Here is a 19,351-nt window from a genome sequence, read left to right as displayed (position 1 = left end):
CGGCGGGGCACAGGAAGGGGGGGTAGTGGGACACCACCCCTCAGCCAAGGCATGTGCCAGAGGAGGACCATCCTCAGGCAGGGACCTGGCAGAGACACCACTTCCCATTGGGGCAGAGAAGTTGGCCCCTCTAGGCAGAAGAGAACAAGCCCTCACAAGGCCCTACTCCAGCCAATGGTCTCGTGAGCAGATAGAGTTCGATGTGGTTTTGGAGACTCGTTCCTGTCACACCCCTGCCCCAACGTTATAGAGAAGCTGAAGCCTCCAAAAAGCAAATGACTTGCCCAGATTCAACCCGGAGAGTTAGAGCTGCCCCCACATTTCTCAAGAAGTAACTTTTTTTCAGTAACTATTATATGCTCTTTCCCACTATCATATTTCTCCCACGGTTCTGTTTATTCTCCGGAACACATTTTTCTTGCAAGTTCTACCCAAATAGTTCATATACCCAGAATATGCAGTCAGCAACTAGTTTTCATTTTTCCAAAACAGTGGTCTTCTCACCATTAGCTCTCTAAATTTTAAATAAATAAATAAACAAATAAATAAAGTGTATGTTCTACTTCATTGACAAATGTCTACATAGTTACTAGGAGTGAGACAGATGTTGAAATTTGTGACAACAGCTTACCACCTCTCCTGACAAAACGTATCTAGATGTCTTATGTCAATAAACAGCCAGCCAGTAACCTACAAAGCAGCAGGTAGATTTCAGGTGGGATTTAACCATATCACATACGAACTGAAAATGAGTTGGCACTAAAGCTTAACTGATTGCCTATTCATGAGATGTTGATACAAGAGCAAGAACCACAGATGTTGATGCCCCCTCATGTCCAGAGAGATGTGGGGGGTCCTGTAAAATTAGGATAGGAAACCCGTAAGCCCAACAGAGCATGCTTGCTTCGGAAAAGGTCTTTTCTTTAACTGCATCTCTCTGAGCATACGGCTCTGGATCAGTAGCTACATTCAGGGAAAAGGCTAATGAGATTACTGACAGTCAGAAAACCGGGCTGCCACAGGCTAACTGCACCCATGACTGAAGACAGGACAGGGCTGCTGCGGTGGGAGGAGGGGGTTTGGACTGTGACTTCTCCCCTGCTGACCCTGGGGAGCTTTAGTAAGCCTGAAGTGCATTTGACTGCCTCAATTTAACTTCTCTGGTCTCCAGATGCCACTGAGCTCTCTACCCGTAGAGCCATCCTAGCTAAGCCCCTAAATTCCACCCCTCGCACTTCCCAACCATCCTGTGGACCCACAGACTTAGTGCAACTGCGCTTAATTGTCATTAGGACTTTAGAAGCCTGCAGAAAGGCCACATGTGGGCACTCAGCCACCGCTGAGGGTGTGTTCCTACTTAAACCGTAACATGTTAATACTCAAATTTGAGGAGCAAAAAGATGTAAGAAATCCTCCAAGGTAAAAAGTCAAGGATAAAAGGAAGCCAGTCTATCATTCTGGAAGATTTCGATCATTCTAGAAGAGGCTCTGCTATCACAATACCCATTTTTAAAATATAGATCCAATGAATTTGATCAATTCTAACATCTGTGGCTTCGGGAGACCTTTTTTAAAAGTACCAAATGCATCACACTTGATTATTACTAATATTTAGTCTACAGAGGAATACATATTCAATTTCCTGGACAAAAGTATCTGCTAACAGCTAATTTCAAAATGAGGGCTATGAAATGAACACATAAATGAATACATAAAAACTTCGAAAGAGATCCACGAATGCTATCAAATCCATAACTAGCCTTGGAGAAGCATTATTCCTCCTGTTGTCAATGATTCCATTGTAAAGGAGACTCACAAGGTTTAAATCTATTTCTATCATGTCACTGGTATTTGGACAACCGAAGATCCTAGTTATCACTCTCGACATGGCGGTTGCTACTAGCTAAAACAGTCTCAGGACTTCTGAAACTGTCAAGAGCTGTGGTTTCTAAAAGCAAATCCATCCTGTACCCAAGTTCTTGTTTCACTGTTGTAGAATTATGGAGAAATTCTAACAAAAGGTTAGAGAGAGCCCTTCTCCCCCTGCTGATTTCCATTAAACAAACACAGGGCAACCTTCAAAGGAAGACTTTAGCAAACAATACAACTATTTGCTTTCTCTCTGGTGTGTGTGGGGGGGGGGGGGTCCTAGGACATAGGAAAAAAGAACCTTTCCTGTTGAAATCAACCTGTCAACATTTTCTTTAACCACCATCATAAGGCCAAAATAAGATGGGCCTGCAGAGAAGGAACTATTGAAGTCATAAACACCCTGAGCTGTAGAAACACAAGCAAGTCTCCATGAGTAATCAATCCTCTATTTGCAGAAAATCTTGACTATCGTGTTCCCTCCCTATCGGTGTTGCAGGAGGGTTTTCCAAGAGAATTTTAGGATAAAAGGCTTAGTGACTATATCAGCAAAAACCATTTTGTTTGGCTTACATCTCTGAAGGGTCAACGTCTTCAGATGTCCAAACTTCTCCTAGCCTAAAGGGTTGATTTTTATAAAACTGCTCAAAGGATTTGTGGGCAGAAAAACCCAAATCCCTTCACTGGCTTCCCCTTCCTTTGGGCCTATGCTACTTTACAGCAAACTCCCCCCAACTATCCTTAACTCTTATTTTCTTGAATTAACTGGCCTAAGAGAAAGAAGGGAGGTTTCAGAGTCAGAGAAAACCGGGTGGGAATCCTGACTGCTACTTATCAGCGCTGGGACCCTAGGGACTCGGAGCCCCTGTATACTCTCCATAAAAAAAGAACTAATAATGTATACAAAACATTAAGTCAGTTCCTGGAACAAAGTAAGTGTCCAGTAAATGGTAGCTATTATAATGATTAGTGCTGATGACTTCACAGGGTGAAGCATTCATCAAGGGTGGGGCACACAAGGTGGGCAGTTTATTAAAGGAATCTCTCTTCTCTCTTCTTTGTTCACAGAAGGTACTATTTCCCCTTCTAGAACAAACTGGAGCTCTCCCCAGTGCCCAGCTCAGGGGAAGATGTTGGGGTGGGGGGTGACCCTGAAATCCTGGTACTGCTTCTGGCATTGTTTTACCATAAAACCCCCTTTTGGGGGCCCCTACCACTCAATTATACTATTCTCTCCACACTCTTGGCAATCAGCTCCTATTCTTCATGCAAGCACTCTGCTGCCTTCCTCCAAGTCCTCAGCGCCTGGCTCAGTTTCCCTCTCCCACCGCACCTCCTCCGGCCTCTATGTCAACGACCCTATTTGCTACCTAGGCCTTATACTTCCTCCATCTTTTCAGCTCTCCCTACAATCTTCTCCAGGGTACTGACGTATCAGGTGGTCCCTGCTAAATTGTAAGCGACGTGTGGCAAGCCACTGTGTCTCACCATCTTGTTCTCTGCCATACTGAGCCCCATGCCCAGGAGGACTCCAGGCTCTGTAAACATTTGTGGAATGAGGGCTTCTGAAATGGGAATGGGAGAAAAGAATTAAAGCAGGTTCGCTACAATAACAAATCAGAAATTTCATTGAAAGTAAAGGTTCAGTTAGCCCAAAAGCATGACAAAATTTCCAGCTGTGCTCAGAGAAACTCAAGTTCAGGCTGGAACGTGTTTAATTTGGTTGTCCTCAAAGCCGCTCTAATTTGTCGGGAAGGACGTTCATTTTCATTGAGTTCATGTGAGCAAAGGAGAATCTGTAATTTGCCAGACATAGGCTCTACAGCCCCTGTAAGCATGCCACCTCCAAGAACACCTCCCCTGGGGGCTCAACCCTAAATAGAAGACTGTCAGCACGGGTCAGGGCTTTTGAACTCTACACCCATAAGCTCAAGTTAAAATCGCGCTCAATGAAGCATAGCAAAACCCGGATACAATTTTTCCACCTCAATACTTTATTCCCTTTACTTTTGCCAAAACAAGTTATCTAATCTCCAGGCTCTTGTCCAGTTCTAGCTCACTAAGTATGCGCCCAAACCCAGCAATCTTGTCCACAACACCTTCTTTCACCAGCCAGCTCTTGAGGCAGTGCAGGCTTGTGTCTCGTGTCTGAGATGCTTGTTTCTGCAGCCCAGCAAGGACCAGGTAACTAGGTAAGTGAGAAGTCAGACTGCGTCCTAGGCCAGACCCAGAGGTGCAGGGTCTAAGCTCCGCCCTCCCAATTTTACGACTGAACTCCTTCTCTAGAGTAACCCAAACAAACCACGTTGCTGGCTGCTTGGCTAAATTAAAAGAAGAAAGAGGAATAAGATCACAAGTTTAAATCTACATGCTTGTGATTCTGAAAAACAAAAACTGAAGGATGTTAGCCTTTTTTTTTTAAATACTGGCAACACGAACTCCATTATTTGAGGTTTGGGAGGCTCTTCTCAGAGGAAACAGATTTGTATTATTCCAATATTATTACAATTGTGAGTATTCCTTCTAGAAAGCACTGTAAATCAAACATTTTATGTGCCAGATTTAAAAAAAAAAAGTGCTCAAGGAGAAAACAATACTAAACTATTGGGTAGAACTCCTGCTAGCCTACTTTTTTCAACAGTGGTTTTAGAGTGGCATTTAATATCTGCACAATCCCATCTCGCAGGCAGCCATGGGTTAAGTATCTACTTCAGATGAGCAACCGCGTCCCCAAATGGAGTTCCGCCTAAAGGACAGAGTGCCTGGTGGGTCCCTGCAGCCCCCAGGGACACCAGCACTCCCCTTGTAGAAGGCCCTTCGAACCAACTGTCGGACAACCCTCCATTTGCTCAGCGGAGGAGGAGAAAGCCACACTGTGATCATGTGAAATGTGACTGGGATTGAAAACTGGAAAATGGCACTAATTCCACTGAATTTGCAAATCCTGCAACAGGACTGACAACTGAATAAACACAACTTGACCAAAGGCTTTCTTTCTCTTGAACTCAAGGTCCTTATTCAATGAACACAATCATTAAAGTTAAAAAACACATACAAACACACACCCCCCCACACACACACAAACACTCTGCCTTGAATCACAATTAAGCTTAACTAGCCAAAATTAGCACAAGGTTTTGTACTTTTGCATAAAGGAAGCAGATCCCAGCAAAAACTCAATCTTCAGAGGAATAAGATCACAAGTTTGGGGATTTCCTTCCGATTCAAACTTACAACCAAGGAGCAATTTTTATTGGAGAGAGAGAGGAAAAAAAAAATACAGTTGAAAAACCCTTTAAGATTCAAATTGGATCAACAGACAATAAGTAAATGAGGCCAGTCCAATTTTCAAGGATTCAATGTCCATTTTAAGCTGAAAAGGACAGACTTTTATAGATACAATTTCTTTTTTCTCTCCTGAAAGGACATTGTGAATATTACCCGAAATTCTGGTAGTAAGAATCCTGGATTAAAGACACATGGGGCCAAGTTTTTAATTTCCTGTTAATGACTGCTGGAGTGTGAATCTAGGCAAGTCACTCTACCACTCTGAGCCACAGAACAGAAAACAAGTCTTGATGATGAAGAGGCTGGAGTAGAAAATCTTTTTTTTTTAAATATTTTATTTATTTATTTGACAGAGAGAGGGAGACCAAGCAAGAGAAGCAGCAGAAGGAGAGGGAGAAGCAGACTCCCCGCCGAGCAGGGAGCCCGATGCAGGTCTCCATCCCAGAACCCCGGGACCACGACCCAAGCCTGAGGCAGATGCCTAACCAACTGAGCCACCCAGGTACCCAAGAGTAGAAGATATTCTGAATCTAAAAAAACACTGCTTGGAGCTTGGGGATCAGACCTGAGTTTGAATCCCAGGCGTTGCCATTAGCAAAATATGTGAACCATGAACAAGTTACTTAACGACTCTCTGTAACAGGTGCACCATCTGAAAAATGGGGCAACCTCAACAGTCCCCCAAATGTGAGAAGAGTGACACAATATGGATTTAAGAGCTACTCAAATTCCAGGTGGCTCAGTCGTTAAGCCTCTGCCTTCGGCTCAGGTCATGATCCCAGGGTGCTGGGATTGAGTCCCGCATCAGGCTCCCTGCTCAGCAGAGTCGGCTTCTCCCTCTGACCCTCCCTCCCCTCCCCATGAGCTCACTTTCTCTCGCTCTCAAATAAATAAATAAAATCTTAAAAAAAAAAAAAAAAAAGAGCTACTCAAATTCCACTTAGAGGATTTTAGATGGACAGGCACAGTATTAAACTCTGACTCACACCATGAGAAAAATTTTTTTCTTTTCAGCACTTTTTTGGCCTTCACAAAAATTTTAATTACATTAAGGAGAATAAAGTTTGGGTTTGGCCTTCTCTTCAGCACCTCTTTAACATAGGCCAATTCCGCTTTTTAACAAAGTAAGAACAAGTGTCACAGTCCACTAACATGTTTTGAGAGGCAAGTTTATTTTACAGACAAGACTGTTGAGAAAAATAACTTGTTTTCACGCTATTTTATGAATAACCTTTTATTTGAGGCAACTGTGATCAGTTTTCAATTTAGAGGACCCACCCAAGGTTAACTTTTAAAAATCCATTGATGATTATAAAAATATGAGTCAACTGAAATAACATGAGTGGCTGATGGGCCGCCTACCAAAGATTCGGTGACAAAGACAGGAGGTGACGTGGCAGAAGGCCTAGCCCTCGCCGAGCTCTCATCTACCCACGGCGGGTGGGGAGAATCTCAGTCAGTGAGGAATAGAAGCAGAGGGCGCAGTGCAAACAAAAGCAACCATAGAGGATGAATGTGAGAATCCAGAACAATGAGAAGCCAAAAACTAGCAAGAAAGGGTTCCTAGAGTCCAAGTCAGAGACAACGAGGAAAAACCTGTGGAGGGAGGTTCAGTTAACAAATAGTTATTAAGCCACACTAATCACTGGCAAAAAATCCGGTTGAGTTCAAGTATCCTCTTATAATGAAGGATGAAGCTGTCAAAATAGGTCAGAGTCTTGTTTCAAAGAGCCCTGAATGCCAAGCTAAATATCATTATGGTGGCAGATCCTCAGTCTTTTGACATTTGGTCAGCACCCTTGCACTTTACATGGTATTTGAAAAAAATATCTGCTGAAAAAATGAGTATCAGTTTCACGGTATTTTCTGTATGTTAACACATTTCACTTTATAGTAACACATTTTGTATATTAACACATTTTTCTAATCGTTTATCTTCCTCTTCCCTCCCTCTTCCAGGGCTAGAGACCACACCTCACCCCAGCTAAGATAAACTGCCGCCTCCATCCCAAAGCCCTGTGTCTGGGGGTAGAGAAGGGAGCTCAGGTCAATCTAAGCTCCTTAGTCTGAGTCTTCACTTACCCTCGGCCTTTGCAAGGAATGTTGCCTTTACGTCAAACTCAGATCATCTAAACCCCAGATGCAATCAATTTCAAACTGCCAGCCCCTTGGGGACTTGCTTCTTCAAGAAAACAAGCTTGGTTTGACCCTTGGCAAAAGCAACTATTCCCACCCTGACATCCTTCAGGAATTTTGCAAAGCAACTGTAGACAGGGATATGAAACCCACACAACTTCTCCGCAGTCTCTCCTCCTCTCGTGCCCCCCCCACAATCCTAACACTTCTTGCTCCTTTTTCTCCCTTCTTCTTCCGGCTGGTCCCAATCTGTTGTGACCTCTGAAACAACAAATTCAGGACAATGCTTTAGAAAGCTCTGTGTCCTACCCACCTACCCCCAGTTTGAGTCTTCCGCAAGATTTAGGAAAATCCTTACCAGGTCAGTCCAATTCTCATCCTCTGATGGGCACCAGCACTCCTTTCCACATAACAGCTTAACAGGACTACGGTGTGCGTGTAAGAAGCAAAACCTATACCCATACTGGAGATGTCCAGGACAGGAGAGTCCAAATGAATATTTTATTTCAGAGAGATTCTCCAAATGGTGAAGCGGAGACGAGAACAATGTCTCACCAAATCATATTTGCTCTCTTGAAATGTATTGAGATGAACCAACTCCCCCTTCCTTTGCATTTCAGATGAGAACGCCTTTTTGGTTCTACGATTCACATCTTCCTCCATTAACACAGATAAACAGGCAATTTCCACAGCTTTCTTGCCTGTACTTTCCCCTCTTTCCATCACCTTTTCGTGCCACCTTCACTCTCATCAGGAATACTCGTAAGCATTCCCTGGGCGTGTTCTCTCTACCCCCGGAAACGCACATGATCTATAACACCAATGCTGGGGATGCCCTGCAGGATGGATTATCTAAGCAGCTCCAATCAAAGAATCATCCTTTTCCTAAATACAGACCTAGAGCTGGAGGGTGTAAATGCAAGAAGGGCTCATGTGCTTCCTCTGCTTTCATTTTATAAACCAAGAACCTAAATCTTGGATAAGTAAAATGACCTGCCCAAGGTCACATGGCTCTTTAGTGGATTTCTGAAATTATATGTAAAATATAATTATATGTAATTATACATAAAATTTGGAGTGCACATGGCTATGTATATTTTTTCTGAAGAGAATCCATTGTTTTCATCATATGCTCAAAATCGTTAAAAATCCTCTCCCAATAAATGATAACCACTAATTGGTTATATATGTAAAACTCTTTCTGGGAAATGTCCCACACTAAATACCAGTTATGATAGAACATCTGGACTCCAAGACTAGCCAGATAAAATGCTTTGGCTTCCAAATGCTTCTTGGAAGTTGGATTTGGCATAGAAAAAGCTGCAGAGTCTTAAATAAATAAACGCACATACACATACACAGAGAGAATGAATAAAAGAAAAGATCCTATGCATAAAAGGTTATTTTGTTTTTTTAAAAAAAATACTTAAATTCTAGATTACTTAGTGAATTATCTCATTCTTACTTTAAAAAATTAATTAATGTGCAAATCAAAGTACTTGAAAGTGAAATGTCACAGATGACAGCATTTTCTCAAATCACAGCTGCCTCAAAAAAAGAGAAATGAAACTGAATGGAATCAGAATTGTTTGTTCTACAAAAAAACTAAGCTGGTCTAAATTGACTATGTACTAAAATTGCTCAATCTCTATCATAAACCTAACCTTAACTACAGTTATTTCTCATATACTTCTATTTCTAATGCTTTTCTGTGATTATGCCATCATTCTAATTTGTCTTTTAGAATACAGCAAACATTAGTTTCCCATTCTCTTTGTCTGATTCATTCAAGTCAGCTTTTACTGAACCCCTTTCATATCAAGGGGGTTGAATTAAAGACTGGGGAGAATGAATCAAAGACCTTCTCAAGGAGAAGCATACACTCAAGAGGAATACAAATAATGTTACCTATAACAAAAGAATGCAATTAAACACATGGCATGAACACTGCAGTGACCCAATCTTATGGGAGTAAAAAAGAAGGGGATAGTTTTCACTCTTGTGTTGGCAGGGAGGAGTGAATCCAGTTTATGAGAGGGATGACATTCAAATCAGGTCTTAAATTTTCAAAATGGAAAAAGACAGGACTTCAAACTTTATTTTGTTCTAGGAACCACGTGTGATGCACCTGCAGTTAAATTAAAGCAAAATGCTCTTTGCTTTAATATAGTTTATCATCTTAACGGAATGCAGAGTAACTGAAAGCTCTATCTGAAAGTAATTTTACATATGAGATTTTCATTCTCTGGCCTCAAATACTTCTAAAATGTACCTCTCTAACAACATCTATGCTGGTCACTTATCCAGGGAACTATTTTTAGGTGAAAATAACCAAATGAAAAAGTGAATCACTCTTTGCCTTTTGCTACTATTTCTTTTGTCAAAACTTGGTATTTTGACAAAGTCCTTACCCGGATATTGGTAAATTCATGGAAACTAAACTGCCCGAGAGGCAACCTCAGCTTCACTAATCAACAAACTCCACGATCAGGCTCCTTAACCTGTCTATACCTCAGTCTCCCCGTCTGTAAAATGAGTAATAGTACCTACCCTCACTTGATCTCATGACAATGAACTGAATCATCATGTAAAATGCTTAAAACAACATCCAGCACCCAGTAAATCAACAATAAATGAAACTGTTTCTAACCAAGCAGAAATGTTTTCTAAGAGCTGATTTCTAATTTGCTATGACAATTTAATTCACTTTTATAAAGCAGACTTTGAAACTGTATTTACTTTCAAAGGAAGATGCCTTAAGAAATGGCTAAATTTGATTCCTAGACAGTAATGGCAGTTAACAGAGAAATAGCTTATTTCAAAAGGTCCACAACATAATTAAGGATAGAACAAGCAGAAACTGTATTGTACTATAACCAACAGAAAAAAAAAATTCACCCGTTAGGATTGACAGCTAAACTAATAGTTCTCTTTCCTTTGTCTTTTGTTCCTTAGACTTTTACAGCCAAATATTCTGCCATTCCATTTTATATGTATTACACAGGAAAACATTTTGATAGCATAGACCTACTCACAAATATCTGACTGCAGCAATAGTAAAATTTTCATTTTAAACCAAGAAAAGAATTCGAGTTGAGTAAATTTTATTGTCTGTTCTTTCCATAGTGTTGCAATCCCCTATGCAACCTATGTCCCAAGCTGAAGAGAATTTGGTTGGCCCACTCCCAGCAACAAGGGAAATATGATACAGGCCGTAGAGTCTGATAAGGTCTCTAGCAGATGATTGTACCATAAACATAACAAGCATCCTCAAAAGTCCTCTGCTTACAGCAGCTAAAATTGTTACCACCTCAAAGTTTAGTATGGGCATTAAAGTACTCTGGGGCTCACTGGCTGGGTTCAAATCTTAGTTTTGCCAATTTGCAAAATGTGTGACCAGGGACAAAGTTAGTTAACCTCTCAGTTTCTTCATTTGTAAGAATAATAAACGGGATTGTTACAGAGATTAAATTGGTTAGTATTTGAAAAGCATTTGGATTAGTGCTTGGCACAGTGTTATATAGTGTCTATTAAACATTGCAATAACTTTGGCACTTATGATTATTTCCACATGCAGATATTAAGAGGGTCTCAGTTTTTTATGAAGGCCCTCTCCCAGAACAGTTAAATAAAACAAATTTTCAGAAAGGTCATTTAAAATATGATGCTGGGGGGTGCCTGGGAGGCTCAGTCCTTAAGTATCTGCCTTTGGCTCAGGTCATGATCTCAGGGTCCTGGGATCAAGCCCGCATCAGCTCCCTGCTCAGCAGGAAGTCTGCTTCTCCCTCTCCCACTGCTTGTGTTCCCTCTCTTGCTGTCTCTCTCTCTGTCAAATAAATAAATAAATAATCTTTAAAAAAATAAAATAAAATGTGATGCTGGAATAACAGCCATAAAGAACATTTTACTTGAATTATTTAATATCCTGACAGTAAATAAAAATGTATTTGGATTAAGAGTATTTAAGATACTTTTACAAAATACAAAACCACATGTCTACAGGTAATTCCTAGATATCCAAAACGTTCATAATTAAAGAGTCTAAGGTAATGCCCACTTAATTACTTTACGAGCTAAAAACTGAAATAGCAAAAATATTAACAATTCTCAATCGCTACGAACCTAGCATAGATCACTTGGTTTATGGGAGGACAGATCCCTAAAAACATTTTTTTGATGGAAATATTCCAACTTCTCTCCATATAAGGTAAATACTATAGAAGGTAATAAAAAGCTGTGTTGCTGAATTTCATTCATTTTTAATAATGTAAGCATTGGGACCTCCTAGAGCAGAGGTTGAAAACAACCAAGCCCTAACCACCCTTTTTCAGTCCTAGACTTACCATTGTCTCACAGAACTGTAAATATGCCCTAAATCAAGAATGTGTCCATTATAGGCCTCTATTTAGATGTAAATTGAAATATTTAGGAGAGTTGGGATTTCAAATGCTCAGGAGGACAGGAGACACACGTATCACAGGTGGTCCCTTCAAAATCAGGTATGTCATTCTGGAACATGAGATCTGTTCTTGCAAGGGAATTACTCTGACTGGAATAGCAATTCTTGTCCCTTAAATGGACTGTGGTCATCATTAAGTCTGATCACTCTGATTCTATTGCTGTTTTTTTTTTTTTTTCCAAGTAGATACCAATTTGCTCGGCGTATCCAATATTTTTTTAATTTCTATCATGAATTATTTGCTTTACAGGAGCACTTGGGGAACAGGCTGACATCAGAAACTTTGTACTTGAGAATTATTATACTATCTGAAGAGGTTCTATTTCAGAACATTCTCCATGCTTTCACACTTTCTTTGATTTGGGAAAAGTGTCCCAAGGGAATGATTCAAACAGAAAGCCTCCATTATTTTTGTGGTAGGTATGAGGAAAAATGGGCTGAAATAAAAGGGGAGATGAGAAATTAAGCACTTTATTAGTTAGGATTTAAGTTCTGTCTGAAAAGAAGATCAAAACTTAGGTTTGGGTCCCAAACTATTGTTAAAAGAACCAGTAAAACTGCTTTTGAACTTGGAAAATTTTGTAAGATGTTGGCGGGAGGGGGCAGATGGGTCAAGTGACTTGCTGATTTTCATCACCAATAATATCAAATTTGTCCTCTTTTACATGAATGTATATACCACTCACTCATTTTGTGAGGCATCACTGAATAAGAGTTTTGGGTTTTAAAAGCTGATGCTATCAATGCTGCAAAAGATAAGGGCCAATTACTTCCAGTGCCAGACGCTTCTCTCTCCCCATCTCTCTCTCCCTCCCTCCCTCCCTCTCTCTCCCTCCGTCTCTCTCTCTCTCTCACACACACACACACACATCTTGTTTACTTCCTTCTATAAGATTAAGTGCTGAAAAACAGACACCTACACACAACCAGGGCACTGGCCCACACCAAGAACCTTCTCATGTTAACAAGGGTCTGGGAACCGGGAACCATTCTCATAAACAACAACCAGACGGCCTTTCCGCCTGATCCCCCGGGCCTCCCAGTCTCCAACTACCCGTCTTCACCGGATCTTAGTCGGAACCCGCAAGCGACAGCCCCTCGGGGAGCCCGGGCCGCCCTCCGGCCACAGGGTCGATCCCCAGGCCTTTCGGCCAGGAGGCGCTCGGGCCAGGCCCGCGGGGCCACCCGCAGCGCAAGCCCAGCCCTCCCCCCCCCCCCCCCCCCCCCCCCCCCACCCGGCCCAGCCCCGCGGCGGAGCTTCGAGTTCTGCGCCGCCTGCCGGGGTTACTCCCGGTCATTCCCCGGCACCAGCTCGCCCCAGCTTCCCCATCCGTGCCCGGCCTGAGGCCGCCCCAGGAGACTAAGCAGCAAAGGGCACGAAGCATGGGGGGTGGGGGAAAGGGCACCTCAGCTCCAGGTTTCCGCAGGCTCTTCTTCTAAGTCTTTTGTTTTTAAAAAGAACAAAACGCGTCCCCCCGCTGCGCCAGGACACCAGCTGGGTGAGCGCACGCAGACCAGAGGCAGGACCCCCAAGTCAAACAAAGCCCCCGAGGCCTCAAGTGATCAATAGCGCTACAGACCCCGTTTGGGCCACCACCCAGTCGAGTTCTTGGGGAACAAGAACGCGCCACTCCAGTCCGGGGGCGCACGGGGCCGATCCCCAAGTCAGAGCCCAACTCAGACCAGCTCCTTAAAGAATGGATTGGGGACTCAGTGCTGGCATTTGTCCGGGTGGGCGCCGGCCGACCCGTAGCCGGAGGGGTTTCCAGCCGGCTCAGGCTCTTCCAAACAAAGGGAAGCGCTCCGAGCTCTTACTGCCACTCTCCGCCCACCTCCCACCCCGGCATCTGCGCCCCCAGTAAGACCAGAACCCCCATCGCACTGCGCCCGCGGTACGGCGCCCGGGTCTCCATGCCCAGAGATGCTTCCCGGCTCCACCGCCGGGTGAGCCCCGAGCGCAGCAGCGCCCGCGTCTTTGGGTCGCTAGAGCCCGTCCTAGGACGTCCTCTCCATTTACACTGCCCCCGCCCCATTTGCGCTGCAGGAGGTGGGGGTTCGGACTAATCCCCGAAACCCAGCGCTTTCCAGAGTCTCCTCGGCCCCGAAACAAAACAATAACGCCCAAGCCACTGGAGAACCTCTTACCTGTTTTCCACTTTGGTGTTTGCGTCTTTTCCCCCCACCCCTTGAAAAACCCTTCCGGAGAAGGGGAAAAGGAAAAAAAAAAATTTTTTTTTTTTAAGGAAAAAAGAGGAGCAAAGCGGCCCCGAGAAATTGGCTCTGGCTGCGCCGGTCCGGCGGCGCCCCCTTCCCTGCCCACCTGCGCCCGAGGAGAGAGGTGTCGGCTGGGCTCAGCGGGTCCCTGCCCCACTCACTCTCCCTCAGAATTACCGGGGTTTTGCCGCGACTAGTTCCTTTTATAGATTCGGCTGCGCTGAGCGCCAGGGTTACTATCGGTCAAAGCCTGTTCTCTCCCTCCTTCCCCGCCCCCTTCCCCGGCCTCTGTTTATGTAGTTCAGTCACTCAGCAGAAAGCACGTGGAGCCGCACCCCGCCCCTTAAACGGGCGACGTCCCGCTGCTCCCGGCAGGGCTGGGGGCGGAGGGCGGGAAGTGGGGGCGGGGGAGGTGCTGCTGGCCTCGCGGGTCCGGGGTGGGTGCCCCCCGCCCTGCCCGAGCACGCCCGCCTAGGAAGAGCGGGAAACCTGGGTCTTGGGGCTGAGCCCGAGACGGCCTCCTCCACGTTCCCTTCGGCCAATAGCACTAGTGGAAATCGCTTCCTCTAAACTCCTACCTTCAGCAATTTTTTTTTTCCTTTGTTACTTTACCCAGTCGGAGGGATCGGGGGCCGAAACACCGCAGGACACCAACCCTTTAGTCTTTCCTTTCAAATGCCCAGGGTGTGGGGAGGACGGACAGTCCTCTGGATAATTAGCAGTTTTTGTTTTCCACCACAAACCCTGACTTTGGTATTCAATAGGTGACTTATTTATTGCCTTTGGGATTCCCAGCCTGGGCCTCCCAGGTGCCTGGGAGGGCCAATGAAAAGCCTCTTGCTCCTTCTCTTTGCAAACTGGGGGGAGGTGGGCGGCAGCAAAAAAAAAAAAAAAGGAACAGTGTGAACCAGTCCCCTTTATGTTTTCATTATATTGGTCAGAGTCCCAGTAATAAATACACAAAGCTTGTGTTTTGGCTTATACAGATTTGCAAAGTGCAGCTAGAGAATCACAGTTGTGAAATTATATAACTATTCAGTTCTCCAACTTCCTCCTCTGGCTTAGCCATGACAGTCAGAAGCAGACCGACCATAACATTTGAGGGACAGAGACAGAAGTACAAATGGAGGTCCACATACTTTGTCTAAATATTTAAGTCATAAATCAAGCTGACAAACTGTAAAATAAAGGTCTCCTACCTTGACAAAGATGGGTTTGAAGCAACCTGGAAGGACAGGTTCACATTCAGACTCCTCACGGTCTGACCTGAGTTTTGGCAAGAATGTGGTAGAGTAAGACGGTGGGCCCCCAAACCCCTTCTCTTCCCACCCCAGCTCTGTCATATTCCAGAAGAACCTTCACTGTATGCATGTGGACCTCAGCTGCACAAGCCCCCTCCACACTACACCACACTACACTACTGTCTAGGCCACAACCTAGGCAGGTACACACATCAGTGGTTCTGTCAATACTCAGGACAGATCCAGTGAGGAGGCCCATGCAGGCTCTGGAAGTGCACTTAGGAGCCATAGGGCAAGGAATTCTGGGGTCGCATGTACTCATAACTCTGGTGGCATGGCTCCTTGGCCCAGTGGACTGCTCACCCTTAGGAAGGGTTGAAATTTGAGGAGGGCCAGAGCCAAGCTTTCTGAAGCCCAGGGTGAGCATCTTGCCTTGGTTCAAAGGATAACCCTGGCCAAGAGACTGGGTTCTGGGTCAAATGTGGCCAAACCCCATGATGTGCAACTTTCTGCCTCCATTTCTTCATCTGTAAAATAAAGAGAATATGTATGCTCTCCCTGCCTCACAGGGATTTTCGGAAAGTGAATTTTGTTCATTTGACCTCCTTGGAAGAATGGCACTGTAAACAAAAGGGTGTTATTAGCTGACTATTAATGTCATTTTCAGATACCAGCCATGGCCTGTAAAGTTTTTCCAAACCATGCTAAACCATTAAACTCCAGGTCTTGCAAAAAGTTAAAAGTAATCTCTCTGACCCTCTAGATATAAAGGAAAGCCCCTGGAGGAGGTGATACCATTCCAAGTATGATCAGGGGAATGATTAGGTCTCCCAGACTCTCCATTCCCTGCCTTACCGCCCACCCTAAACCCATCTGTCACTGTGCTTAAAATCCCACCACCAAAATCATTGTTTTTGAAATTTTGAAGGCTATGGTTTCCCAAAAAACCCCTATTAAAATAATCCCTTAGACTGTGCCACTAGGGAATGAGTGACAGTAAATTCTGTACAGGTAAGACAAAGATAAGATGCTGGAGAAAGGAGATGAGCCCAAGAAGAAGAAAAGCCCCAGAGAGAGGATAGAAATTAAATACATAAGTCTATGGCTCCAACACCAAAGGTGACCTTTTTTTTTTTTTTGAGAGGGAGGTGGGGTTTGGGGAGGGGCAAAGAGAGAGGGAGAGAGAGAATCTCAAGCAGGCTCTACCCCCAGTGCAGTGCCTGACCTGGGCTTATTCTCACAACCCTGAGATCATGACCAGAGCCGAAATCAAGAGTCAGATGCTTAACTGACTGAACCACCAAGGCGGCCCCGTGACCACTTTTAACTAAGAACAATCTGTGGTTCCAAGAATCTGCTCACCCCTGCAACGAATACATGAACACACTGTAGTGCTTGAAACATGTTTATTAGTCTTGTTGATTTCTACCAATAAAAGAGCCCAAGCCCCCAGAGAGGCTACGTGACTTAGCCAGGTGACCCCAAGGACTTAAGTCCGCTGATACCAAGCCCATACTTTGCAAGTGTGACAGATTCATGTAACAAAAATATTGAATTCCAGAAGTTAGAGTGTAAGAGAATGTGTCCCTTGAGAAAGTTTGTCAATGAGAATGCTCTCCCTTGAATATCATAGGTTGATTTGTTCCTGAGTATGCTTCAGTGAGCTTTTCTCCAACTCTTGATTCCTGCTAACACCAACAACAAAACTCCCAAGTCCCCACCCTAGGTGACCTTTCCCAAATATTAAGTAGGAAGGCCCTTCTTTGTTACTGTAGCTCCAGAGAAGCTGATTCTGAAAATGTAGCCCAGGTGGCTTGAAGTTCTATTCTGAGATCACCCTGGTGTCTTCTAATTACAGACTTGCCCTTCAGGCAGCTGTGGTCTTGCAGACCCTGCTAGAGGTCATGGAACTTCAGAGATGCTCAATTTTATCATTCCATTGAGATTTTTAAATTAGGGATTACCTACAAGGCTTTGCTTGGATGTTGCTTTGATAGATAATATCTATTAACTGGTCTACATAAATGTACGTATACATATTGTTTAAAACATAAATGATTTTCACTACACATGTGTTTTTGGTTGGTATGCACACCCTTTGGTTTCCTTTGGAAACTCTGAAAAAATAGAGTATCCCAGGAAGTCAATGAAGAATAAAAAAGAAAGTATTCTAAAAATAACTTGTCCAGCTGAATGTGATACAATTAAGACCTAATAGGTGGATTTTTTTTGAGAACTCCTGGAGAATGTGAGGTGCCTCAAAGTTAAGGGGGAAAATTAGGTAATTCTTTTTTCATATAAGAAGGAATAAAAAGATGTACAGTTCATATTTGAGTCAGTTTAATTCCAATACATGGTTGGATACAAACCAATCATCAAGCAATCAATATTCAAATTTTAAAAATACAAGGAATACTATTATCTACGGAGTAAACCATGAATCACACAGGCTCTGAATACCTACAAATTCAATTTAATTGGACCAATGCAATCAATCGCCTTCTGTATTAATGTGACTCCTATTGACATGTAAGCAACATTCAAAACCATTACTGCTTCTGAACTTGAGTAGGATGTTTGTTCTGCCTGTCATTGGGATCAGCAAGTTAGCCTGGATTATAAACAGATATATTCCCCTGAATTACTAGTTGATCAATGACTTATAATTCTTTTTAAAAGCCATCCTTCCAATATGTCACTCTTTGAGCTCTCCTTCCATTAATAGCCAAACTGCTGGAAAGATTTCATCTCTACTCCTTCCTTTTTATTCAAACTCTCCAGCCCACTTCAGGCAAACTCTTGCTTCCAGCACTGAGTGTGTTCTGTCCAAATTCATTAATGATCTCCTTAAAAAGAAAGAGAGAGGCATATGTGTTTTCTTTTTTATCATTACAAAATGCTTTCAATGTAGAAAAATAGAAGAATGTCTCAAACACAGAAAGACTGCTTCACTGGTAATGCCCATGACCTCTTTTAAGTCCTTAGGCTACCTGATCTCTGTCTGGTACTTGACACTTCCTTCCTGAAACTAGTTCTTCTCTTGTATTTCATGAATCTGGTTCTCTTTTGACTCTCCTGGCTCTTTAGCTGCTCTTTTTCTGACTCCTCTTTCCTTATATAGATGTCGCCTATTACTGGTTTTCTCATTTTATTTCTACATGCTCCACTCCCTTGGCTTCACTTAAACCCCATTATCTCTAGTTCTCATCTCCTTGCTGAGCTCCAGGACTATGCTCCCTAATGCACAGTAGAGTATCCGGTAGGACCAGCGGTGTGCTAGAGTCAGCTCAGTCCAGCTCAGAAGAGCTGACTGTGTATATTTCTCCCAACTCTGCGATGAGTGACTTCCATGGGGCTAGCTTAAAATCGGCCAATGGTGAGAATATTTACACCACTGGAAATCGGATATAATAAGGGCTTTCTTTTTCCTTTCCTTTCCTCTCCTTTCCCTTTCTGTTCTTGGAAAGCAAGTTGTTAACACTTACCAGCACCACACTGTACAGGACATTCTGCAAGTAAACCCCCAAAGCAATTTTCTTATCTTCCCTTTAACTTGCCCTTCTCCATCTGTATTTTTTTTTTTTAAGATTTTATTTATTTATTTGACAGACAGAGACACAGAGAGGGAGGGAACACAAGCAGGGGGAGTAGGAGAGGGAGAAGCAGGCTTCCCCGTGGAGCAGGGAGCCCAGTGTGGGGCTCAATCCCAGGACCCTGGGATCATGACCCGAGCCGAAGGCAGATGCTTAACGACTGAGCCACCCAGGTGCCCCTCTCCATCTGTATTTTATTTTTTATGTCATTTAATGATATCGTCACCCACTCAGTGACTATAGGAAATCATAGTCATACTTGCTTAACTTTCCATCTCTCTGTCTCCATCTCTCTCTTAACATTCTAAAAAGCACCAAAGTCAGGTCAGCTGAACTCCCTAAGTATCTTTTAAACCTGTCCTTTCCTCTCCATCGCCCTGCCGAAGTCCAAGCCAAAGGCCTGGGCTTCTGTGTTGTAGTATCCTCCAAACTGCTATTCCTGCCTTTAATTTCTTCCCCTTCCTATTTGTCTTCCCTACCACAATGGAGTTATTTTTGCTTGGGGAGAAAAAAAGCTAAGAAAACCAGCAGAAAAACAAAAACCGTCTAAT

General features: G+C 43.5%; 1 protein-coding gene across 3 annotated transcripts in view; it reads right to left on the bottom strand.

Annotated features, from left to right (window-relative positions):
* ABCA1 (ATP binding cassette subfamily A member 1) overlaps positions 1-14,227 on the bottom strand; it is a 126,442-nt gene extending 112,215 nt beyond the window's left edge. For 2 of the 3 annotated variants that reach the window (XM_035016172.1, XM_035016169.1), the window contains exon 1: positions 13,898-14,127. The gene's annotated coding sequence lies outside the window, so the exon portion shown is untranslated. The other variant, XM_035016171.1, reaches the window with a different exon arrangement.
* Positions 14,228-19,351: the final 5,124 nt, after the last annotated feature.

The sequence above is a fragment of the Mirounga leonina genome, unplaced genomic scaffold, assembly GCF_011800145.1.
Source record: "Mirounga leonina isolate KUSES-001 unplaced genomic scaffold, KU_Mleo_1.0 Mir_170, whole genome shotgun sequence".
In the NCBI taxonomy this organism is placed as follows: Eukaryota; Metazoa; Chordata; class Mammalia; order Carnivora; family Phocidae; genus Mirounga; species Mirounga leonina.
The sequence above is the reverse complement of the archived record's forward strand: the minus strand, read 5'-3'. Positions and strand labels throughout refer to the sequence as shown.